Below are 16,223 nucleotides of genomic sequence, written 5' to 3'. Positions count from 1 at the left end.
GTTTTACGTATTTTTTTCTATCTTACAGAAGCTTACTTTGCTGGTGAATTATTTTTTTGGTTATATTATACTGAGACTCTGCTTTATTAAAATTTCCTAAAAGAATTTTCCCTAGATTTCCTTTATTTTTATTATTTTCCTCTTTGCAATGGGAATATATTTCCCAGCCCATGTGGCACAATCACCTGCAGGGTGTCTTCAGAATCGGACACTCAGCTGGCTGCTCATCTGTGACCTGGCCCGGTGAGGAGGGTGATGATTTGTCTGTTTTGTTGTCATGGTAATGTCTTCCAGGACAATGCTCCTAGCATTTCTCCTGGGAAATTCTGCCAGATTCTGAAACACACTACTCTCAGGAGCCTGTCCCTGATACTTTGGTAACGGTGTTATTTATCAGATTACTCAGAGATTGGGCACCACCAAATCCTGTCTCAGAAAGTCTTGGTTAGGCAACATTTGCCTCAGTCCATTGCCCCATGCTCAACTCACCCTACCGCCCTTCCTCCCTGCTGGGGTGTGTGTGTGTGTGTGTGTGTGTGTGTGTGTGTTTCCAACATGTGTCTACAATAGAATCTCCAACTTTTTTGTTTCACAATTTCTTTGCATTTTGTTGTTCTTACCATCAAGTCAAACCAGAAAACTAAATTTCTATTGCACTTATACACTATGTCTTTTGATATTGTAGTTCATTTGCATTATAAATCTGATTACAGTCTTTTAGACAAATCGGAAATGAAGAAAGAATATTACAAATTAGGAACACAACTATATCATCTGCTAATGTTAAATAGACACAAAATTATTTGAATGGAACTAAGAAGATAATTAAACCCCTGGGAGAGCCACAGCATTAGTCCTCCCCCCGTTAGGTAGGAAACAGAATTATCTTCCATTGCCAAGTCCTCAAAACTTCTATCAATAGGGAGTTGGCGGGTGAGATGTTCAGATTTGGCTAATGAGGCAAATAGCAGAATTTGGCAAAAAATACATTTATGTTAGAAGTCAAAAAGAAATAAGAGAGTGGTGCAGATACAAAAACAACTTCCACAATTGAAAACAATAGATTTGTGGAGATCTTCAGACCATTAAAATGTTAGGCAGTGGCCTAATGATTATGTGCTTCTGGTAAATGGAGACTGAAAGTAAAACCTAAGTCAGGGAATTTATACTCGTGATTATTAGAACATTTTCTGGAGCCAGCCAGGAAGGAGGACATACACTAGGAATATCCTTCATTTCTTAAAAGAATAAAAATAAATTTAAAAAATACACAGGGAAACAAATTGTTGGAATGAGATAAAACTTTAATACTTACTGTTTCCCAAACGGGTAATATTAAATTTAAAAAGCGCATGATAAAATGAACCCAACTCAAAGTAGAGTCATGGACATTCTATGATCCACGGGTGCAATCGAGACATCCCTTAACATAGCTTCAGGAGTCTGCAGTTTTTGTGTATTTTTTACGTTTTTTCAGTGTTGAATCCCAACAGCTAGAATAGTGTCTGACATATTGCAGGCACTGAATAAATATTTGTGAAGTAAGTAAATAATCAACTTTGGGGAAGAATAATGAATGAATGAATGAATGAATGAATGAATGTGTGTTTTATCTATTTCTTCAGTTCTCTTTCTGGAATTATTTATAAAATATCCAATTTTGCCATAATATCCTGTCAAGCAAAATACTTTCACAAATAATTATGATTCCTGCAGCTATAACATCTAACCTGTCTCTGCGGCTGGTTGGAGCTCTTCTAGCCCACCCAAAGTCCAAATGACTTCTGTCCAATTCCAAATAAAGACATGTGTTTCAATGCACAGCATTTTTCTTTCATAGATTATGTTATGAACAGTGTTTTATTTGGAAATAATTTTGATGTTTTTATCCCAGGTCTTCATTGGAGGAAACAAAATAGCATAAAGTGAACATATAAAATATTCTTCCCAAAAGGCAGGGCAAAAAACACAAACAAAATTTCCAGATACAAAACACATTGAAACTAATAACTTTCAAATGAGAACTATCATTGCCCTTGGAGAAGGCAGTCAAATTTAATTCTTCCCTGAATGACAACATGCAACTTCCTTTTTTGATGAATTAATTGATTAGGTTTCCCATGAACAGTATTCTTTCAGCATTTGTGAAAATCATACATTTATAATCACTTTGAAAATGGAAGAGAAGGAGAACCCTACTGGCAGAGAGCGAGCAGGGCCAATCACTGCCCAGCTCCAGGGTTAACGATGCCCTCTGCTTACATCCCAGAAACAAGGGGTGCTGCTGCACATATGCAAAACCCAGTCACAGAATGTACTGCCTGATGATGGAAACAATTCCGATGCATAAATCAATAAATGCCTGAACTGTGTGGTGCAGATGACCTTTTGGATGTGAGTGTGAACTATATTCCTAAAAAGGCCTTTTGCACACAGATACCAAGCAAAACAAGGGACTAACAGAGCATAACTGGTGCTGGGGTTTGCAGCAGCGCCTGTTGCTGCTGCCCTCCTCTGCCTTTACTTACAGCACCTGTCAGCTGATGCAGCTCGCGTCCAAGGATCCTGGCAGGTGGCACAGAAGAGGCCCTTTTCCCCTCTGGCTGAGTTCATCCCAATATGACTTTGGCCTCTTGTTCACGACTAGACCTTTCAGGATCCTCAGATGCTCCTGGCATCTGGGAGCTGCTAGTTGGAGGGGCCGGTGACTGTGCCCCTTTGCTGTATGTCAGGCATGATGTTTGCATCTTGGGCTCCCTATGTGATTTCATCCTTGCAGCAATTTTGCAAGGTGAGTTTTATATCTGTGTTTCTCACTTTAAAAAATTGGGGTAACAAATCTGCACATTGTGCACATGTACCTAGAATTTAAAGTATAATTTTAAAAAATCCTATAAAGAATGGACCGCTAATACTTATGTGATAATAATACTGTAAAAATAAAAATCTTGCATTTATAGAAACGGAAATTGGGGCTTAGGAAAGTTAACTTGCTGGGCCAAACATCCATGGTGGCAGGGCTAGAATCTGAACCTTGGCTGACCCTGAAGCCCAAGTTCCTTCCAGCACAGCATCAGAATTAAGCCTGGCAGTTTTAGTACCATTCACTTACTCTGTGTTTCTGGGTCTCTATCTCATGTGAGTCTGACTGGCAAGGACTGTGCATCTCCTGAGACCCAGGGTCTCTGCTTTCCACTAATCCAAAGCCCAGCCTGGAACCCTAAAAGGCCCTGGGTCTGATGTCTTTTTCTTTATTTGTGTGTATACAGAACCTCATGACATCAGTAGAAATAGCATGCTCTGATTACTCCCCCAAACCCTCCCCCCCAAAAAAATCCCAGAATAATACTCAAATTTGCAAAGAATCATACTTCCTAAGTTACTTTATATGGGAATGAAAGTTAAAAAATAGGTCATAGTGAAGCGTTCATACAACCTAATAATCTTAATCAGCTGAGCAGAGCAGTAAGGCACTAATTCTGCTGGGGTTGCCTTCGATGGACTTCAGGTTCTGTGCAATGCTGGCCCAAGCTGCTCAGAGCCATGGTGCTCGGCTGAGTATGAACACTCCTCCCGTGGGCTGAGGACACACCACAGTCCCAGCACAGTGCGCTGCATGCCATGAAACTAAGACTTGAACGTCAATGGAAGGTCAGCGCTGAAGCTGAGTCCAAGCGGCCATGAATCATAAAAATGTCTAGAGGAATTCAGCACTCCTCTAGGAGAATTACGCAACAGGAAAACCCAGTGGACCCAAATCAATTCAGCAATTTTTTTTAAAAGCACTTCTCACGGCAAAATACCAGAACGAATGTTAAAGGGGATGCAAAGCCGAGAAAAGGAGTGAGTAAGTAAAAGCACAACATTTGGAGGCAGCCAGACTTGGGTTCAAATTCCTGCTCTATAACTTACTGGTGAGAACATCTTGAGCAACTAAAATTCAATCTTTTTAAATCTTTTTTTTTTTTCTTTTTGAGACGGAGTTTTGCTCTTCTCACCCAGCCTGGAGTGCAGTGGTGTGATACTGGCTCACTGCAACATTTGCCTCCTGGGTTCAAGAAATTCTCCTGCCTCAGCCTCCCAAGTAGCTGGGATTACAGGCACCTGGCTAAATTTTTTGTAATTTTTGTAGAGACGGGGTTGGCCAGGCTGGTCTTGAACACCTAACCTCAGGTGATCCACCTGCCTCAGTCTCCCAAAGTGCTGGGATTACAGGCTTGAGCCACCGCGCCTGGCCCGTCTTTTTTTTTTTTTCTTTTTTTAAATGATAATAATGACATCTACCTTTTAGGGTTGTCATTAGAGTTGAATAAGATTATGTAAGTGAAGCACTCGGTACATAGCCTGGTACAAACAAATATTTAATAAATGATAACTTTATTATTTTAATAAGTGCGAGTCCTTGAGCTCAAAGAGCTGCAGCCAGTGGCATGTGAAGGAGAACACAGTGAGAGCTAGACAGCGGGTACAGAGGGGACCCAGGCGGGCCTTCCTCCCGAGTCTAATTGGGATTTTGGATGATGTTGGATGGTGCACCCGCCGCATGGGAAGAACTTCATTGTTTAAGAGCATGGGCCTTGAGGCTGTGACCCTGAGAAACATTATTTAATCTTTTGGTAAAATTTCCTTGTCTATAAGATGTGGATATTTTATGTGGTTGTGGTAAGCATGAAGTTCAATCATCCAAATGTATGAAGAGAGGTTCATGGTACATAGCAAGCAGTGGAGACATTTACGTTTGACAATGACAGTGATGGAAAAGAAGGGCAGAGCCTTGAGGCTGGTGGGATCTGGGGCCCTAAGGAGGCATGGATGGAGGGAGGAAAACACGGAAGGCTGTGAGCCGTGAAGTTGCTGCCTGGGGAGAGGTTTTCTAAGCAATGCTAAGCGGGACTGGAGGTGGCTTAGCCTCCCATAGAGGTTAGAAACAGAACAGCTCCAGTGCAGGTCTGCAGGGGCAATCAGCAGCTGGGCAAACGCAGCACAGCCCTCCACAGCCTGCTGATGCTGCCAGAGAAATTCTGGGAGTTTCACAAGTATGACCTCATTCAGTCTTCACAATAGCTCTATGAGGCAGGTTCCAGTATTATCTCCATTTTATAGGTTAATAAGGTGACTCTCAAGGAAGTGAAATAACTCCATGCAGCTCCAAATTGACTCATGGTACAGCAAGGCTTTTAGCTAAGATCTACCGGACTTCACTGCCCCTGCCTTTCCCAAAATATGACACTGCTCCCCTTGGGAATATTCATTCCATGTGCAATAGAAACTGATGGAATTTGCATCAGGAGCAGCGGCTGGTTTCACATGATAAGAGCTCAATATTTACACAAACTGTGCAGTGAGGATGAGAGTGCCTAAGTCCCAAAAGGGCTTTTCTGGATTTGTCTGGAAGCCACAAAGGCCCAAAGTAGTAAAAATTTGATGGGGGTGGGGTGGGGTGAGGGACCACAGCATTTCACAGAGGCTCCGTGTGCTCCATTACCCTGGCTGGAAGCAGTTAGGATATTTAGGATGGCACAGGAGCAGGGAGTGGGCCAGGGTGTTGTTAAGGGAAGGAGGGATAGTGATGATATGGTGTGGCTGTGTCCCCACCCAAATCTCATCTTGAATTGTAGCTCCCGTAACTCCCACATGTTGTGGGAGGGACCTGGTGAGAGATAATTGAATCATGGGGGCGGTTTCCCCCATACTGTGCTTGTGGTAGAATAAGTCTCATGAGATCTCATGGTTTTATAAGGGCTTTCCCCTTTTGCTTGCCTCTCCTTCTCTTGTCTGCCACCAGTAAGATGTGACTTTGCTTCTCCCTTGCCTTCTGCCATGATTGTGAGGCCTCCCACGTGGAACTGTGAGTCCATTAAAGCTCTTTCCTTTATAAATTACCCAGTCTCGAGTGTCTTCGTTAGCAGCATGAGAACAGACTAATACACTCAGCAAGCTAAGGAGTATGTCGAGAGTGCTTCAGCACAGGGAGGATGGGTCCTATGGCCATGGTGAACCACAGCAAGGTAGGGGGGGAAACTGAGCCAAGGAAGGAGGCGAATAGAAAGTGTGCAGATGCCGTAGGGGCAGGGCATGCCCGGGAGCAGCTGATGTCTGGGCAAATGGTACCCTGAAACACAAAGTCTGAGAAGAGTGTTTGAGAAGAGGAGCAACAGCCCTGCGCTAGCTGCCGCCTCACAGATGGCACGTGGGGCAGACTTCGGCCTCGCAGTCTCCCTTGCCCTCGCAGGAAGCTCATGCACAGGGGCCTCGCCCTCACTTCCATGGGGAAACTGAAACTCAGGGAGGTGGAGTGAATTCCGAAGACCCCCAAACAGGTAAAAAATCAGAGCAGAGTGTAAACCCACATGAAGGCGTCAAAGTGAATGCTTTAGTCTCTTCTAGAAAGAAAATTGGAAGCTGTATAAGAAGTGGATGTGGCGATAGACCATATTAGGATGAAACCTAATAAAGGAATGGACAGAAAAAAAAAATGCCCCAGATGGAAGCAACAGGATTTCCTAAATGGCTGGGTTTTAGGAGAAGGGGACAGGGGAGGCCGAGGTTGCCCTGCAGTTCACCCTTTGGTGGGCTGAAGGGGGAAGATGCAACCCAGCTAGCATGAACTCAGATGAAAGAAGAGACCCAGTGTGGTCAGGGTGTGCCGAGCTCAAGGAGCCCAGGGGCATCGAAGGAGAAATATCCTGCAAGGAGGTGCCTGGATTCCGTCAAGCTACAGTCAGGGATGTGAAATTCGGCTGTGAAGATGAGAATTAAAATCATGGAATGGACACCACCCTTAAGGCAAGTATGTCAAATAAGAAAAAAACCAAGGACAGAGGCTTCAGAACCACATCTTAAGCTCCCACACCATTCAATTTCCCTTAAGGTCACACATCCAATACCCGCTTTGCATGTCTAACTTCAACATTCATTGACGATTTACTCTTCTAATCAGTATTAATAAAAGTTGAGTTTCGGGGGGATAGCAGATGGGAATTCCAAAATGCTAGAAACAGACTTATACGATAAGATAGAGTTTAAAACAAGGTCATTTTCCAATTCCATGCAAGCCCACATCCATTTGATGCATGTATTTGTAGACTTTGGATAGAAGGATTTATTTCCTGAGTCGTAAATAATCAATAAGGTTTTCTGTCATTGTTAACTAGGCATGAGGGCTGATAAAAAGCATGGAAATAATAAAGTAATTTACCTCTATAATACAGAAGTCTACTTTTCACACATTTTACTCTAAAGAATCAGTGAGATGAGTGGCATCATTCTTTGTAAATTTGCACATCAATATGCGAGAACATAGCGGAAAAGAGAGAAGACATGTAAAGTGGGAAACAGCTATGATTAAAATGCAAAATATTTTATTTTAAGGTCAATTTTTCCACATTTAGACCATAAATAACCTATGAAAATTATTCATAAATTTCTTATCCTAAAAATAGTAATATGTATAACAAAAGTTGCTGTTTAACATTAAATAATCAGAAAAAATGTTTGAAAACTTTTTTGCCCTGAGTAATAAACTCACAAATAGAAACCAATGATAAGAAAGTTCAACTGGAAAACCATGCCAGGTAATCTGCGAGAGGAGCTCCATTTTTCATTAATTTCCAATATATACCAAGCTGCTCTCACTGGTGTGTGTTTTTGGCTTGAAGATAACCCACAGCAGTTGTTAACCCTGGGCTGCCTTCCATTTACAGAACCTTAACATCCCTGCCTCGAAATCAAGAATTATATGTTTAGGGAATTCAAACTCATTAGTTATTAGCCTAAGTAAAATATTATTATGAAGATAAATCTGTAGGAAAGAGGGAAAAACCCAAACAACCCATTCACAAGGCAAATAGAAATGCCACTTTAACTCGTGTTTTAGTGCACAGCTGAGCAGGTGTCTCTTTGCGGACATTATTATATGGTGCACTCAAGCATTCGGGGCGATGTGTAGATTTGTAGCTGTGTTTCTCTTCTATCAGCCCAGTCTCCTGCGTGTGGGGTGCACACAGGCCTGGGCTGGGGCTCAGTGATCAGGGCCCCCCAAGGCCATCTATCACTCAACACTTTCTAAATTATCTGGAGGTAAAGGGTGAGGATTTTTAAAGATTCCCACACACTTATTTTGGACTAATTGTTTTATAAGATACCTTACAATACTTTTCTGAAATGGCCATGCCCTTGAATTTGTATTGAGGTCAAATTGTTACAGAAGCTTCTGTATTCTCAGGCTGTGCGCTTATCTGGACATGGTGGGTTACAAAGAGCTTGTGGCCCTGCTCGGCTGCAGCCCACATTCTGAGCAGCACTGCAATAGCATCTCTCAGTGTCTTTGCTCTCTTACAAAACGGGGGCACACTTGCCATCTCATGAAGGTTGTGAAGGTTACAGGAGGTAACGGATGTGAGTGCTTTATATGCAGGCAGCTTTTAGGTCATTGCTGCTAGCCTGGTTCCCTTCCTGACTCCCATCCTACTTCTGCCTTGCATTCTCTCCACATGCTCTTCCCTCCAAGCTGTCATAGAGATTCCCAACAGATTCGGCTTTGGAAGCCAAATGCCATCTGCCATCGGTGAGCCAAGTAATCTCCAGTAGCCCCTGGATTTGTGCTCCCGGGCAAGTCCTCACAGCTCAGCCTGGTATCAAGGCTCTCACGTCTTGCTTAACATCTTGATCCTTTTCTTCTCCATAGTGCCTTCTGCCTGAACGTCTTTCCTCCAATCAAGAAGGCAGAATCACAGTGGGTTCATTTGCATAAATTCAATCCTCTTTGATTCTCCCAGCCAGAATTATATCTTGCTATGCCCAAATCATACAGTCCTTTATCTTTGCCTCCAAAGCTGTTCATGACTTCTGATCTAATATCAGAAAGCACATATACAGCATAGGCACATGGGCTGTGGACCAATGTTTATGTCTCTCCACAATTCGTATCTTGAGCCTTGATGTGATGGTGTCAGGAGGTGGGTAGGGCATGTGGGGAATCATTAGGTCATGAGGGTGGCGTCTTCATGAAGGGACTGGTGTCCTTTTAAGAAGGAAGAGAGAGCCAGCTCTGTGTCTTCACCTTGTGAGGATGCAGCCAGAAGAGATTGTCTGCAACCCAGGAAGGGAGCCCTCGCCAGATACCAGATGTGGAGACACCTTAATCTGGACTTCCCAGCCTCCAGAACTATGAGAAATTATGCCTGTTGTTTAAGCCGTCTGGTCCGTCTGGTCGTTGGTGCCTTGTGGCAGCAGCCTGGGCAGCCTCACACAATGTTTGTAGACAGCAATCGACTGAGAGCTGCCTGCATCTGTCTCATCACATTCCTTTAGTCATGAGCTTGGTGTCTTGTACATTCACATGAAATAATTTATCCCCTTTGCAAATCTATCTCTGAGTCTCTACCATGCGCCAGATAGAGGGATGGATGAAGAGAGACAGAAGGGAATGATCTGTCACTTAATCAGAGGTCTGTTACACTTGAGATTTGCCCAAAAAAATGACACACGAGCAATGAAAAAATTACAGCCAATCTCCCTAATTGGTACTCAATGTATTCAGGGATTCTTTAAGTGTAGCCATAAAAGGACATTAAGGACAATACATAATCAAGCGAAAGTAGTTAATAAAGAAAGTACAGCACAGTCTCTGCCTGCCCTGGTGCTCCTGCCCCAGCTCAGTCAAGACGCCGTGCCCCCTCCCAGCCAGTGTGAGGCTGCAGAGATGTCACCGAGACTGAGCAAAGCAGTGCTGGGCACCCTGCTCATCATGACCTTCCTCTTTAGAAATCAGCTGATGCTGACTCCTATTTCATTTCTCTTCCCTTCTTGGTCATGTTGTCGAGTTTATTATGTCAGAATGTACAAACTCCTTACTCGTGTCAAGGATGTGGCTGCGTGTTCTTCACTTCCTGCTTCCGGGGAGCATGCTGCAGCCTTGCTGGCTCGAGAGGTCCCGTGTCTGTGTGTGTACACATATGTTTACAGATTCTCACCATGAATCACGTCTGCAACGAAGGGTTCTGACATCTAGCAAGGAATTCACAAGTGACCCTTTTGTTTTTCTCTGTTTCAACAGTCTGGCCAGGTCACAGGGGGACACAGTGCCAACAACATGGATTTTTAAATTAGAATTTGAGGAGCACCCCAGGCATACTGGCTCAGTTGCCCACACAGTCCAAGAACACCCACCTGAGGAAGGCTTTATGGGCCTCTCTCGTTTTATTTATTCCAGTTAATGAAAGACAATTCTTGCATTCCTAAAACAACATTCACACACATCAGCCATGATGTGATATGATAAGGGATGGCTTAAAAAGTTCCCACCCCATTCGAAGGGTAGGAATTTATGCTGCAGGTCACAGTTTGTCTTTCAAGGCAGAACTGTCTTCACGTCTCCTAGGGGGAACAAACAGAGCCTGCTGGCCAGATGGCCTCTCTGAGCCAAGGCGCTGAGGTCATCTGGTGCTTCTGGGAGTCAGCTGGGGCTGCCATACGAAGTGCCATAGGCCGGTGTTTAAACAACAGAAATCATTTCCTCACAGTTCTAGAAGGAGGAAGTGCAACATCAAGAAGCCAGAAAGTTTGGTTTCTAGCGACGGCCTGTGTCCTGGCTGTCAAATGGCCACACTCGCCCTGCCCTCACTCTGGCATCGCTGAGTCTTCTCACAAAAATGCCAGCTCCCTGGACAAGGATGCCATGCCTATGACCTCATTCCACCCCAACGACCTCCTTGGGTTTGAATTTTGGAGGGACACGCGGTTCAGCCCATAACAGCAGTGTTTTTACTAAATGGGTGGATCAATGGTAGATCTTCAAAGGGAGATATCAGAATTCAAAGAAATTTAGAGGCTGGGGAAAGTATCTTCCTGACTCATTCTGCCTGTTGCTGTTAGATACTCACAGGCTGCACAGCCACCTGAACTCTGCATCCTGGCGAGGCCTCATCCCACCCAGCACTCCCGCCAGCTGCAGTAATGCCCTCCTGCCCTGCCAGAAGCCGAAGACGACAAGCACCCTTATTGCCCAGCTCTCTTCCCGACGCTGCTGGGTTCCAGCCCTGTCACCGTCCAGTCCTGGCACCACCTGACCTCCCATGTTCTCTGGGCCTCTAGGACACCCACAGCAGGCTCTCCCTGGTCTCACCTTGCCCCCGCCCTCTCTGGGCCCTGGTGCTCTCAGAGGTGCTGCCTTCCCAAGGGGTGGGTGTCTTCCCTTTACTGCTACTTCTCCACCTCACTTATTTGCTTAAAAAAAGTAATGGTCAGATCCCAAACTATAAGAAAAGAGTAGAAAACAAAACAAACTGGCCTCTCAGGGGAATACACTTCAGTGTGTGCATGTTAGTGTGTTCGGACAGGAACAAAATAAACAGCTTCTGCCTCGACTCCTTCAGCAATATCATCTCCAGCGCAGGCCTCTTCTCTGAACTCCTGAAGCCCATATTCAGCTATGAATTTCTCCATTAGATGAAAAGCAGGTGTCTTGGCTTAACCTGTCTAAACTGATCTCTGGATGTCCCTCCCAAGGGCTTCCCTGCCAGTCTTTCTAGTTGAGCAAATGGCGCTTTCATTCCATTGGCTGCTCGGGGGAACTCTTTGAAGTCACACTTAATGCTTCTTTCTCACACCCCATGACCATTGGGTCAGGAAATCTTGCTGGCCCTGCACATCCAGCGCTTCCAGGCATCTCCCATCTCCACCCCTGGTGCCCCAGCTCCTTGCCTGTGCCCCTGCAGCCCCTGGCTCCCTCCTCTCCACTCCTGCTCCTTCTCCACCTGCAGTGGAGGGATCCTGGGACAGTGTCAGTCCCAGGAGCTCTCAGGGGCCTGTGCCTTCTGGGCCCCTTGCTGTCTCTCAGGGAATCCAAAGCCCAGCCTTGTGTCCACATGCCCCCAGCGGGCTGTATCCTGCCCCCTGCCACAATTCTGGACTCTTCCCTGGTGACACTCCTCTTCATTCCTCTGCTGGGGCACCAATGGTTTATTTACTATTGCAGGACCTTTTGGCCCTGGTCCTGCCTTCAGCCATTGAGAAAAATGCTAAATAGTGAGGGAGAAGAAAAACAAACAAAATGTGTAAGAACAAGGATTTTCCTTAAGGATTAAAACACATCTAGAAATGACCCCTGATAAATGAGCCGTTTGGAAACAACAGAGACCAATACAGAAAGTGGGTGCCATGGAGAAGTCTCAAATCCCATCATGTTCCTGTAGGACTGGGGCTAGGGTTTGGTAGCTTTTTAAATGTATCATGCCAGGACAATTTAAATGTTCTACCTCCCCAGATAGTAATCCTCCTAAGGACCAGTCTTTGGCCTGGTCGCTCAGCCAGAGCCAGTGTCTGGAGGGGATGGGAAGCCGCTCAGGGCATAGTGCAGTCAGGGCCTGTAGGCAGTGCCTGGATCTGCAGTGTCAGAGGCAGCTGCCCCAGGGCAGGAGGCTGTGCACAGGACCACACATCTCGGATTGGCTGCAGCAGCGGGTGGTACCCAGCTGTGAGGACTGCTGTGCTGCACGTCTGAGAGGTTACTAAGGAGGGAATTTGGGTTATAAGAAGGAAAAACACCAGAAAAGTCAATTGCCGTTTACAGGTCCGAAGGTGAGGCAGTAACATAAAAGTGTTGCTTTTATCCACCCACAAAAAAAATTACTGTGGGTGAAATTAGAATTCATATTCTTCTTGGTATTTTTAAATATTTTGTCTCCATTATTAAAATACAAAAAAAATGCTATAAAGACCTTGTAGAACATGAACGAAATACTTTTCAAATGAGTATAGAGAACTGATACTCAATTATCCATATGATACATTTGTACAAAAAGAAATAAAAAGGAGAAAGGTAGACACAAAGAAGAAGGAAAGGCATCATAGAGAAATTATAATTAACAATAATTACTATATGTTTCAAAATAGCTAGAAAAGAAGAATTGTAATGTTCCCAACACAGAAATGATAAATATTTGAGGTGATGGTTATCCAATATCCTGGTGTGATCATTGCACATTGTGTACACGTATGAAAATATTATATATAACTCCAAAATATTTACAACTATTACATATCAATTGAAACTTTTAAAAAGAAAGGAAAGAAGGAAGAAAAAAGGAAGGAAGGAAGGGAGGGAGGGAGGAAGGGAGGGAGGGAGAGAGGGAGGGAGGGAGGGAGGCAGAGAGGGAGGGACGAAGGTGGGCAGGTGGGTTAATGCATTCAAAGCACTCAAATGTCATTGGAATTTACTTACAACATAAACTGAATTTTTTTCCTAAAACATTTAGGAGAATAGATAAAGGGACATTCTTAATCACTCATAATATGTGAACACTCTTAGCTTCTATTACTAGTATTGGAAGCATTTAGTTTCAGGAGATTTGGGCTTGTTTTCATCTAAAGCAATTTCTTGGATTAAGGGGAGTAGCCTGAGAAAGAAGGTATAGTGTACTTAAAACAGATTTCTAGAATAAACAGTATTAGCTCCAGCTATACAGTTGCAATGAACTATGTTTCTAATAACATCACTTTGGATAGGAATCTTAATTGCAGACCTTGTAAAATGTCTCCTTACGCTCATAGTCTCAGAACACATTTAAAGCACACCATGGTAAGACAGAGGAGAAGTGGTGATGAAGCCCTCCCAGAGCGTGGGCAGAGGCTGACTCAAGCCAGCCTGTCACCTGGTACAGGGGTCATTCCATGAGACCCCCAGAGCCTCCACTCGGAGAGCTGTGAGGCTCAGCAAACACGGATTGATCCCTATGTAGTGCTACGAGGGGGCTGGAACAAGGAAAGCAGATGGCCACACACTGAGACCAGGGCAGTGTTGCACCCGGAGCATGAGCAAGCAAGGTCGAGTCAGCTGGAGCCAGTGCGCTGGCTTGGGGTGGGGACCACAGCTGGAGAGTGCTGGTGGTTGGATGTCACCTTGGGCAGACATTGAGCCAGGCCTTGGAGGATAAATGGGTAGACATGTTTGTTTGGAAAGAAATTTCAAGAAAATATAATAATAAAATGTGTGTGGTGTGTGTGCGTGCGTGCCTGTTATAGCAGTCATGTGAAAACAAACTGCATGTGAGACTGTCACATCGCTGGGGCCATTCTGGGCAGGAACTTCATCTAAAAGCGTTGGTCGAACCTAAAAGGATGAAGCTAATACCTTAAAATCCGTTCAGTGTTCTGTGGTTTCAGCACTAGGAGCTACTTCTGGTCATGGGATGTCAGAAATCAGCCTACCTATATATGACACACTGAGCCCAGTGCCCCCAGTTGGGCGATTTGGATGCTGTTGAACGAGAAGAACAAAACCAGGAGAGGGAAAGTGGTTTCCTAGAGGCCGTATCGCACCTAGTGTGAGCTCAGGCCAGTGCGCTGCATCCTGCCCTAAGTTTCCTCTTTAAAACACCAGCTCCTGCTCTGAGAGGTCTTCTCTACCTCATCCATGGAATGTGAGCATCACTTTCTTTTCATTTCAACATGTACCATGAAAACTTTCCACATATACACTGAGCATGCTTCCTGTTGCTGCCAAGATACACTTCAATGAACTTTGCATGGGTTGATGTCTTCCAAGCTTCGTGTCAGCCCATCTTTCCATCTTAACCTTCCACACAAAACCAACCTATTCTTTCACACCTCCACACCTTGTTCTTGTCCTCAAGAGAAAGTCCCAGCCAACCTCCTCTGCCTGGGAAAGGCCTACGTATTCTTCAGTGTCATTCCCAAACGAGATCGACCTCCACCTTGCCCCAGTGGGTTTCTCTTCTCTGCCTGACAAACTACCCTGCCTTGTGTTTGTTGCTTTATGGAGTTGTGTTTTGTACTCATCTGTTGTGTTTCTTGGTGGAATGTGAGCATTCAGAGCTCTGTGCCTGGACCACCATACACAGCGGTATAAGAGTAATAGGTCCTCAGAGTCCCTGTGAAGTCAAAAAATGTTTCAGGCTTCCTTTCAAAGGAGTGAACCTTTTTGCTAGGTAAGGTCTGTACACTGCAGAGACTATGCTCTGAAAGCTGGGTGTACACCCTTGCGTGCCTGTGTGGTGCCTTTACACATTTCTCAGGGCCTGCCCCCCACACAGCCCTGAGCAGACAAGTCCTTGCTCAACCAGGACCATGATAGCTTGTTATGGGATATTGAGGTTTCTCTATTCTGCCTATCAGAATTATTTTACTCATTGGGATGTGGATCAGACAGTTCTTTAAAATGTTACAAATATGTCAGTTAATTAAGAAAGTCCTTTTACAACCACACAAAGAAATGGTTTCAGGAATCCAAGGCTGGGGAATGGGGAGGGCTATAGAGAACCAGGAAGACCCCAGTTATCTGTTTGGGTTTGTTAGTTTCCACTTCACCTTGGTCCTCCTGATATCTTCCTGCTCTGCAAGCTCTAAGGCTGGTTGTCATATGCAACGATGGTATTAGCAACCAAGCCACTGAAAAGCAGCTTGGGAAGGCTGAATTCACATGACCATGCCTTCATTTTAGACTGAGGGCCCCTTGAATCTCACCCTCTCTGCAGGTGCATACAAGACTTTCCTTTCCATTTCCCATTTGCCCGCTTTCTACCTCCTCCTCATGATTCTCTCTTGCCTCCATATCAGATGCTGGAGCCTGTTACTCCACATCCCCCTGGAAGCCTTCCTGGGCCTGTGCATCCAAAGGAACACTCCTGCCCCCAGAGCCCATGGTGCTTGACCATGGCATCACACATGTGCGATTTCTGTTTGCCTTTATATCACCTGCTAAATTCCGACTGATTCTTTTTTTTTTCTCTTTTTCTTTTTTTGAGACAGAGTCTCACTCTGTAGCCCAGGCTGGAGTGCAGTGGCGCAATCTCGGCTCACTGCAACCTCCGCCTCCTGGGTTCAGACCATTCTCCTGCCTCAGTCACCCAAGTAGCTGGGACCACAGGTGCCCGCCACCACCCCCAGCTAATTTTCTTTTTGTACTTTTTTTAGTAGAGACGGGGTTTATGTTCTCTAACTCCTGACCTTGTGATCCACCTGCCACGGCCTCCCAAAGTGCTGGGATTACAGGCATGAGCCACTGCGCCTGGCCCTGATTGATTCTTAATTTTCCAAAATGCTCCATCTTTACTCATCTTTTCACCCTTCATACCCGAGGGTGATTTGTACAAAGCATTTGCTCAGGGGTGACCTTGTGGAAACCACTTCTGTTGCCTCCCATCAAGTAATGGATGACAGGGTCCCACGGGTGGACAGATTGTCCCATACAGGAGGGAAGGGAA

General features: G+C 44.8%; 1 protein-coding gene across 6 annotated transcripts in view; it reads right to left on the bottom strand.

Moving 5' to 3' along the window:
* The window catches only part of MYT1L (myelin transcription factor 1 like), a 540,435-nt gene that overhangs the window by 471,189 nt on the left and 53,023 nt on the right, over positions 1-16,223 (bottom strand). The window lies entirely within an intron of this gene.

Source organism: Symphalangus syndactylus, chromosome 18 (genome assembly GCF_028878055.3).
Source record: "Symphalangus syndactylus isolate Jambi chromosome 18, NHGRI_mSymSyn1-v2.1_pri, whole genome shotgun sequence".
NCBI classification, from domain to species: domain Eukaryota; kingdom Metazoa; phylum Chordata; class Mammalia; order Primates; family Hylobatidae; genus Symphalangus; species Symphalangus syndactylus.
The sequence above is the reverse complement of the archived record's forward strand: the minus strand, read 5'-3'. Positions and strand labels throughout refer to the sequence as shown.